Source organism: Chrysochloris asiatica, unplaced genomic scaffold, assembly GCF_000296735.1.
Source record: "Chrysochloris asiatica unplaced genomic scaffold, ChrAsi1.0 scaffold00064, whole genome shotgun sequence".
Classification (NCBI taxonomy): domain Eukaryota; kingdom Metazoa; phylum Chordata; class Mammalia; order Afrosoricida; family Chrysochloridae; genus Chrysochloris; species Chrysochloris asiatica.
The window spans coordinates 2,827,513-2,838,021 of NW_006408582.1; positions in this window are offsets into that span (position 1 = coordinate 2,827,513).

Sequence of the window (10,509 nt, forward strand, 5' to 3'; positions counted from 1 at the left end):
TAGTCTTTGTTGTGTGTAACTGCTTTTTTTTTTTTTAAATTCCAGATATAACTGTTTAGGGTGCAAAACCTCATATTGGACTGTTCTTCATAGAAGTTCAAAACCTGAGGAATTTTTTTTTTTTTATGTTTGTGTTTTATTATTATTATTCAAAGAGGCTTCTCCTCACCACCCCCTTCATTGTTTATATAAATTTTAAAAAGAACAAGTTTTAAATATCAGTTATAAAACGAATACCCTTTCCTTTGTTCAGATGTCCTTGATTTCGTGTATTATTACTGAAACTTTGCGGTGCCCAGTCTTCTCCTCGGACCCTCCCTGATAGGAAAGAGGAGGAGGACTAGCACGCTGCGGAGACCCAGGAGAGCAGGTGGCCGTGGAACAAACCCACTCTAGGAAGCAAGACTGAACAGAGCACACCAAGGCCTCGTGACAACCTATCTCACAGGCCTGTCAACGGCATCCCTCTGCCCATCCAAAGGCACAGGTTCCGTGTGCCCCTCATTTGTCATTTGGGAGATTGAATCTGGGCAGCGGTGCTTTTCCTTAAGTAAGTTTCCTTTTTATTCCTCTTAATCTACTGAGTGCTTAGCTCCGCTTCGTACTCTGCTAAGGCTGTGGAAAGTGAGGCCCTTTGAGAGGTGACCACCCCCTTCTGGCTTGCTGGCCTCCCAGCTCTTGTCTGCCTCAGGTTTGGGGCTTGCGTGCTGAAGCTATGTCGACTGTCACCACACAATCCTCTCAGCTTCCTTGACGCTGTCTCCCACGTACCCCTTTGGGACTTTTGCCCCTTCGGTTTGTTTGTTCTTGGGTTTATTTCCTTCTTATTCTCTTCTCATTTCTTCGCAGCCATAGGTCTTAATTTGCCACCTCTATTTTAGAGCTCCACATCAAGCACATGTGTGTATGTGTGTGTGTATGTTTATGTTTACATGAAATTTAGAAAACGGCTGACTCTGATCATGAGCACCAAAAGTTAGGATGATCGCTTCCACCTCAGGGAGGGTCCTCTGTGGTCTTAGCCACTGAGAACAAATGACAAGATCACAGGAAACGCCAGAAATGCTTTGTTTCCACTTCTGTTGAACTGGGCTCTGTGAGACGCAGGCAGAAGGACACACTTTTCCCTTGAAGTAGTATTCCCCACCCTTCATCCCAGCCTTCCATCACGGAGGAGTACCTTGACTAATAATGAAAATATACATCTATAGGCAGTAGAGAGGAAATCCATTTTTTTGCAGAGACAGAGAAAAGGAAGAAATGTTTGGACAGAAGTAGAACACAAGGAAGGAGACAGCGAGTAGAGGAGGAAAAAACAAATGACCAAACTAGTTTTCATCTGTCTCTTCAGCATGCCAGTTCTATCAGTTCACTACATGTCATCACTCATAAGGAAACTCTTAAGCCAGTAGTTCTAGCTATTGCCTCCCTATGGTCTTCTCTTCCCCATCTAGTGCCCTTCTCCTTCAGAGGGGCTGCTGGTGGCTAGCTAACCCTTGGCAGTCAATGCAGGAATTCACACTCTCAGTGCTTGGAGTTCATCCCTTCAAGCCTGTCTCTGTATCTGATGACTTTGGTCTTGAAAATGCAAATCCTTAAGGCTGCTCTGTGGCAGGGTCATTTTTTGTACCCATTGTGAAGTGGTGGTCTCATCCCATACTGGGAATCCACTTTTCGTCTGCCATTTGCCCCTGACAAGTCACCTATGGGTGCCACAAGACTCTTTAGCTCTCTTCTGAGCACAATGCCTACCTTTGTTTATTTGTTTTTCAATTATCTAAACTCTCTTCTTGCCCACGTGTTCCTAATTAAAAAGCAAACCATCAACTCCCAATATTCACTTTTGGTAGGTGATATGCATATTGATATCAAGAACTGTACAATAAAATAATAAGCTATTTTCCTTTCTTACCTCATTACTTTTCCCAACAAATAAGCCCACAAACCTCCTATATTGTATTCCTTTAACTAGAGGAATAATAGAAAATTTGGCTCTCCTTTTTTTTTTTTTTTTTTTCCCAGAAATACACTGTTGTTGTTGTTAAGTGTCATGGAGTTGGTTCTGACTCGTAGCAACCCCATATAGGGTTTCTGAGGAGCAGCTGATGAGTTTGAACCACTGACCTCATGGTTAGCAGTCCAGTGCTTACCATACAGCACCACACCTCTAAATTATGACTTATCTCATTAGCATCACTTCTGTGAGCTCTATTTCTTCCTTGATCAACAGGTCTTGCCCCTTCTCTTTGCTTCTGCATGGAAGGAAACCTCCATCTCCTCAGATGATCTCTGAACTCTGAACTCACTGTCACAAGCCTGTGATATCCAGGGGAGCTTCTTATATTTTAAGGCCATGATGAGGGGGGCAATTTGGTTTAAATTCATCTGATTAGTCCCCAGTGATCTTACTCATTCCTAAAAAAGTTTCTCACACCACACTCCTCCACTCTATCTCCATTTTTTCTCTGCTTCTTGCTCACAGGGGGCTATAAATGACCCCTAGAAGACCTATCCTTTACCTGAGAACAAAAGCAAGAAGAGGAAAGCACATGCAAAGGTCTTCAGATCCCTTAAGGAGGATAGGGCTGGGGCATATTTTATATCACCCACTCCTTCACATGTCCTCTGTCCTTGACTCTCTTTAGTAGAGTGGGCTGGGGTGGTCATATGATACATGATTGACACAAATAATAGGTTTTTCTTTGCCAAGAAAAATGGCTCCTTACTCAAAGTGAGTGTATCAAACTTGTTATGTATAATAACAGCAGCTCTGTTATTACACTTAATGAGAGCTCCATGCATACACTGATTTGAGTTTTTTTTATCAAAAGGTTAAAATCTGTTATTTTTGTGCCAAACTGAAAAATATTAAAGTAAAACTATATTGCAATTAATTTCACCTAGATCTAAATAACATTCCCAGGGTAGACCAGAAAACTGCCAGGAAAAGTTTTGAGAAGCTCCAGGGAGACCTAGAAAAGACCACTGCTCAAGGGAAAATGGTCAACAGCAAGGGGTTCATCTCTCAGTGGATGGGCCACCTCATGAAGACCAGTTCCGTTCATCTCATCCCAAACTGTTTGTTGATTACTAACTTTGCCAGACAACCCTTCTCATAAGTACAACATGGGTCTCCTACAGAGAGTGAATTTAAATCAACACCAGTTCTTCTTATGAAGGCCCAGGCATGAATGAAATGAAGGTAGTAGAAAATTCTTCCAGGTGACATCTGTCTTGTTTTCTCATCATCCTCAGCTGGTCACTGTTGTATAAACAATATTCCATTCTCATCCACAACTCAACCTTCTGATCCTGGAGATTGCAGTGGTTAGTCGATCACAGGTTATAAAATCATAGGCATGTAAGAGGACTGCCCCCAGAGCATCCCAAATCAACATGTGCCTGTCCCAGTTTCAAAACTTAGAAGAAGAAAGAGGCAACTATGCCCGCTCAGAGATTTTTTCCAACATCTTTCACTGGGGAAAAAGATGATGCTGAGTCTAAATTCCTGCAATGGCAATATCAGCCTCTTTCTCACCCATCCTTAGCTATTTTAAAGGTTTAATTTCTAGCTTAAAACACTGCATCTTGTGCTATTGGCCAAATATTGAAAGACAAGGGCACTGCCTTGATCTGGCTGCGGCTTTCTTCCTCTGCCCGCCTGGTTCTGTCTGCCTTACTTGACTTTCCCAGGCACCATCTGCTTCTTCCCTAGTTCCTAGGGAGGAGCTGTGCCTTGTTGCTCCCTGTGCCTTTCCTTGCAGTGGCTGGCAGGACATGGCTGGTACGTTCTGGAGCCAAAGGTCGTGAGTGCTCTTAATGACAGCTCCTGAGGGCAGCAGACGGACAACCACAGGAGTTCCTCCTACACAGGGCCAACACCTTGTGTAAAGGGCTAAGAATAGACCAAATCGGAAATGAGCAGGAAGGACTTGAGGGGCACCTGCCCTGGGCTGTCCCATCACATGCAGAACTATATGCAAACCCTAGTAGGGGACGTCTGCCCTTGCCAATCCCTAACACAAATCACAAGAGCCCATACCAGAAGGAACCTGAAAGCAGTCATTTTGTCTGCTCCTGCCTCCAGAGAGGACCACTCCTAAAAAATGTCCTCAAATCAAAGGGGACAAGGAAATAATTTCACTTTGGTGTAGTGCCAATTGGTAACCCAGTGACTATCCCTCTATAAGCAACCATTGGCCATATATCATGGTGGATACAGATAGCTGGTCATCAATTAGATAAAGTCCAATTCCCCTGGTCTATTTCTCTATTCTCAACTTAGCTCTGGGGTCCTCAGGCTAGAGTGGGGCTGAGAGATTTTTTTTTTAGCTGGAGAACCCATAGAAGCTCTCTTCTTTAGAAATAGAAAGATCAGGTTGATTCAGGGTCCCCACTGTGATCATGGATAACTCACTTCACCTCTCGGTGCCTTGGTTTCTCCATCTGTAAAGTGGAGAGAAAGAAGGTCAATTACTTCTTTCGCTCCTGCTCAGGGATGCTGCGAGGATTCGGTCAATGTTGCCTGTATTGAAGGTATATTATTTTTTAAAAAATGTGGTGACCCCATTATTTGGGAAATGGCATCATGGAAGGACAGTATGTTCTCCAAGGTGCAGTGACACCTGGAAACCACAGGCATGAGCAGTACACCTGGACAGGGAGAAGACTCAAACACCTATAGTTCTTAGATATTTCACAGCACTGTGAACACAGCACAATGGCACTCTGGTTAGGCCTCTTGGGGTCACCTGGCTAAAGCTGACTACTTGTAATTCTGAAACCAAACCTCCTGAAGTTAATTTTTCCTAAAGTATCAAAGAATACACAGAAATATCAATTTGAAAACCAATTTATTAATTGAGCTTTGGGCAGACAAGAGAATGGGTGAATGGGGAGTATTTGGATAAATTTTTTTTAAAGGTGGTTGAAAGCTCTTCAGGAAATAGCTCTTGTTTTTGTTCTTCCTTACAATCTTTTTCACCCTTTAAGGCTCACCTCATCAATGGACTCACCTTCTCTTTGCCTCTCTGCAGAGTACAGAAGCAAACTTTGTGTTTAAAACAAGCATTCCATCAATCAAAATATAGGTCCCCATGGTGGGTTTTAACCATTTTCTGGTGTGCTTTGAATGGAACCTGCTGTCCAGGGCACCTTCCCAGGCAAAGATTCATAGAAAAGCAGGGATAGGGAATATCATTCACTTTTTTCCCCCCTTATAAATCAGGGATTTTTATTTCCTCATCATTTGAATTGCAAGAGTTTCATTGAGTTTCTTTTTCCTCTCCTTTTTTTTTTTTCTTTCTGACTATGGTTTGACTGTTATTCAATTCAACTACCAAGATAACACTTTGAGCAAGAAAACCAACCCATTCTAAGAATCTCCATATTCTTCTTAGGATCTATAACAGAGTGAGGGCAGGTGGGAGTGGTAGGGAAGGCAGTGCCAGCTTCCACACTGGTTTGCAGTTACTTCTGAGAACTGTCTTAGAGAGGAGAACTCTAGGAGCTTCAGGTGTTCTAGGTCAGCCAACTTGGCCTTAGCCCTTTCTCTGACGTTCAGGTGTATACTGGTATAGATTCTCACCAAAAAAAAAAAAAAAAAAAAAAAATGTTTGATAGGTATATGAAGGAACATCCTGATGCTATTGCATTAAGAAGAGACGGTTCATGCAGGCGGGACTCAGTTCCCTGCTACAGATCTTCACGCTATTTGTCTGTGTTCTTCTAACAAGAACTCTTTTCCCACCTGCTCTGACTCTGCTCTCCAAGGTAAATTTTATTGTTTTGACAACATAAGGGACCAGATAGTAGTTTGGAATTCAGTAATGACTTCTGTTTGGTTTCATATCTGACTGTGTATAGGCCAAAACCTACTGGGATTGTTTTCCACAAGGTATTTCTGATGGTAACCAAAAGGAAGCAATGAATAAGACCTCAGACTTGATTCTCTGTTCTCATCAGCACCCCTGTTTGGGATGGATGGTGAATGAACTGTACGACATTTATGAATGAGAACTCTGAAGATGGACGCATGGAGCCACAGTGAACAATAGACTCAATAGATGATAGGAAGAGTGATAAAGAAGAGGAGGGCTTTCTAATGTGGAAAGAAAACATTGGCAACCATCTCATCTTAACGTCCTCCACTATCTGAGGCAGAAAGAACAAAGCATAATCTTTTCGAACAGAGGAAATTGATTTTACTGAGTGACATAATTTAGCTTTTTTTTTTTTAAAAAAACTAAAGGATCCAAGAAAGCATCTAAAGAAAAGAGAGGCATGTTCTCATGAAGAGATCATGCCATTGGAAGTAAAATATCCAGGACTCTATCCTCCTATAGACTTAAGTTAAGTCACTCTTGGGGCCAATTTCTCTTCTGTAAAATGGGAAGACTATTGCTTACCTACCTCACAGGGATGTTGTGAGGATCAAGTAATTAATGTTTGGTCAAGCTTTTTAAGGAAAAAAGTGTTATGGTTATCACGTTTGCTTCCTATTTAAAATCCTGTTAAGCATTGATTATTGAGAACCCTGCAAGGTGCTCCAGGAAAAGAGGAACATAACTTAGTTCCTTCTTTTTTGGTTAATAGATAACTTTAAAGATGACAAAAGGACAGAATAACTGATTTATTTCAATGTGGATCAAAAAATTGTTCTTTGTCTTTCTGTCCTGGAAAGACTTACTCTCCTTTCCTTCCCTAGTATCTGTGCCAGAAGGAAGGGCTTCAAATCTTTTGGCTTCCATCCAATTTTCTGAGAAGAAAATTAATATTGGTTGTTCTATTCCCCTTTGTGGGAAACTAAAGGCAAATATCAGTGAGAGCATCCTATGACCAGCAGATAAGGTTCTATTATTTCAGTTATTCTTCCTGGGCTCAACTTCACTTTTGCCACAGCCTTCATCTCTTGTCTCCAGACCCAGAGAAAGATTTGTTTATGCTGTCCTGGAATAGCTGGATATGTTTTGATTTATTTGTTACCTAGGACAGTCTGGTACACTGTTGTTTGCTGTAAATTCCTGGTTTCCAAAGATAAGAGTCTTTATTAGAATCGAATCAAAACACATGACTTTTTTTTGTTGTTGTTTTGTTTTTAGGAAGGGAACAGGGGAGCTTTAAATTTCTTAGCTGCCTAACATAAAACAAAGCCTTTTCAAATTTCTCACTTGTTTTTCCATGTGCAAAGTTCTTCCCTTCTCAAACAGACTCAGTGAACCAAGAAGTTTGGATTCAAAAATACCAAAATATAGTTCAATCTTAGATTGCTAGTAGAGTGCTGTATTCAAGATTCAATGGTTTCTATGAAGAACTAAACCATCTACTGAGCTAAGCAAGTTGAATTCCAACCCTGAATTGAAACTTCCTGGAAATACTCACTGAGCATTTTAGCTTTAAAAATGCTCTGAGTGTGACTAGGCTGTCTCCCTGAATCCTCTGTGTTTTAGAATGAGAGTGAAACCACTTGAGAATTATTATGTGATGCCAGATTGTAAGGAAGAAGAGGGAAGAAAGAATAAGGAGCAAGGGAAGGTTATTAGATTTGAACATTTTCATTGCAGAGAAGAAATGTGGCCTCCTCTCTCTTGGACCCCAAACTTGGGAGGCTCATGTTGAGTTTTCTTAGGAACCCAAGGTAGTCAATGAACTTTTAAAAATAATTTTCCTTTCAACCCAGGACCCAAAGGAGAAGCAGCTGTGGCTTTGGTGCTGACTGACCCCAGGTCTCTGTGCTTCTCAGCCATTTCTCTACCTTTCGACAGCCTGCTTCAGCTCCATTCATAAACAGTTCCCAAGCCCTAGTAAAGATTCCAAAAGGCCTCTTTTCTAAGGCCAGTCCTTATATCCACATTGCTTCTTCAGGTCTGGGCTGTTTGTCCAAACTCAACCCCTTTATCTTTTTCACTTGCCTTGAGAACACTATTGCTACATGCTTCCACCAAATGCATTATCAACCCCAAAGGAAATGGTCATTTCCCCTCCCTTCTGAGCCATAGGCCCCCAGCACTCATACTGATCCAGCTTGTCTAAAGTCAAGGTCAGGCTCCATTTCTTCCATCAATTAAATCCATGGGCTTTTAAAAGGCAAGGTCCTGGGTCCTAGTGGGAGATTTTCAGGAGATTGTAGGCAGGAGAGATGGGAGATTATTTTACTTAAATAGTTGAGAATACTCATTGACAACTTGTGAAAATACAAGCTTTTTACACTATCTGGGTATTTACGACAGTGGCTAATCAAAACAAAAGACTGGTTCAACAGCACTTAAAATCTTAGTAGCATCTATACATTATCAATTGCTTCGTTTTTATTTGTTTAATATTGTGTTGACTCTGAAGTATTAGAGAGAGAGAAAAAAAAAACAATAAAACCACATAAGCTATGCTGTGATCTGAAATTTTGAGGTTATCACCAGTTGTGTGGAACTGAGGAACCTGGTTGAAATAATGACCGTATAACTGCATTCTAAGCTTATTGATCACATCTATATACATATACATGGGGGCTTCAGAAAGTTTGTGGACAAATGGAATTGAAAGATAATGGAATTTTTATTTTTACTTCAAAAGTTCATATATATATATATATACACATTTCTTAAAGGGCTTAACAAGTTTAATGAAACCAAGTATTTTGATATTCAGGGCTATTGCCGGACTTGAAATAGATCTAGCCTAGATAAATTTTTCATTTGTCCTGGACATACATCTTGTATACGTCATTCTGCGTCAGAAAACCAATAACAGTGTCAGAGGTATATTTAGGGCATGGCGGGTATGATCTGTGCCTTGGGCATTACTTGAAGGGAGTGGCACTGATGAGTAGCTTTAATTCACCTTTGCAGTTTCCATCACCAGCTATGACAGATCTGTCAGCAACTTAAAAACGAATTGTCATTGTCCCTGTTTTCCATAAATAGGCCTCTGAACATGGTTGTGCTGGAGATATGAATGAGAGTCTCTCCAGTTGCTACCACTATTCTCAGACTAACTTTCTAAACAACCCCCTGTTTTCTGGACCTCAAATCACATAGAATAGAGCTGATCCTGTGAGCAAGGCAGCAGTCTTCCGAGTAGGTAAAGAGAGGGGAACATACTAGGGAAAATTAAAGTTGGAAGTCATGGCTTTGAATCCATTCAGTGTGACATGTTATTTCACCAGGGTCTGTAGTTGTCTGGTTCCCCCACATAATCAGTCCCTGCACATGAAGCCAAGGCTGACCCAGTAAAACCACACCAAGACTCTGGGAAAGTGCCTCCCTGTCTAAATATAACATCACTCTAGCAACTCCAATAGATAGGAAACATTGCAGAACATTACTTAGGACATAAAGCAGATTTTCCATATCTTTCCACAGCAAAGTCAGTGACAAATCTGGAGTCTACCCAACAAACATCAGAAGAGGCTTGAAAAAGGTCATTCAAATGACCTTAGGCTCTGGTGTCAGAACGCACATGACCTGAAGTGTTGCCTATCTGATTATCCTGGAAGATTCCTTCTTAGAAGCAAAAGTAGCATTCATGACTACCTGAAGGAGAAGGGTGCTAAGGCAGCGCAATGCTCTGAGCTCCAATTCTTTTTCTTGAGAAGAATCCAGTTCTGTGGTCCCCTTTTGACTGAAAGAAAGGAGGAAGACATCTATGATGATGGCATCCATATTTTAAGAATGTTTTGAAGTTAGGCAGGTGCTTGCTAAGGTTGTCACCACCACCTGAAGGCATTCTGTTAGGTGAGAGAGAATCACAGGGTCTCTTCAAAGCCTGTAGAAATCTTTTCAAGCTCAAATTCTAAGGAGCAGCTTTTGAGGTCTGCTTCTCCAGTCTGTCCCCTGTGCAAGGTCCATGTCTCCTAGCATCCAGCGGAGTGGCATGTGGCTAGCTGCTGTAGACTGCCACCCTAGGAACATTCCTGACCTTTCCTGCCATCACCTCTCCTCCCTTCCCTCATTCCTAAAGTCATGAAGGCAGCAAATGGACTTTATTCTTTCCGTTGTTGTTATTAAGAACTACTGAGTCAGTTCTGACTCATAGCAACCCTGTATAGGGTTTCTGAGGACCAGCTGGTGGGTTTGAAGCACAGCCCTTGTGATTAGCAGTCCAGTGCTTATCCTACAACACCACAGTGACATACATTCCAACTCCCAGTTCCTGAAAGAAGTTTTACCCCCTCTTCCCCCCAGCCCCAAACCCCAGTGTGTAATATTTCCATTATCTTTTCCCTGCATAGGGAACTCTTTTATGACAAGATTTGTTTCCAAGAAACCTACTTTTCTATTCGTGGCGGTGGTGTGCTGTGGAGTCGGTTTCAACTTATAATGACCCTGCATAGGGTTTCTAAGGCTGTAAATCTTTATGGGAGCAGAGAGCCTCATCTTTCTCCCATGGAATGGCTGGTAGTTTTGAACTACTGACCTTGAGGTTAGCAGCCTGACTCATAGCCACTATGCTACAATGGCTCCTTGGGGTATGGAGGGGGTGGAGAAAGGAATGTAGAAGTAGGTGAAAGCATAA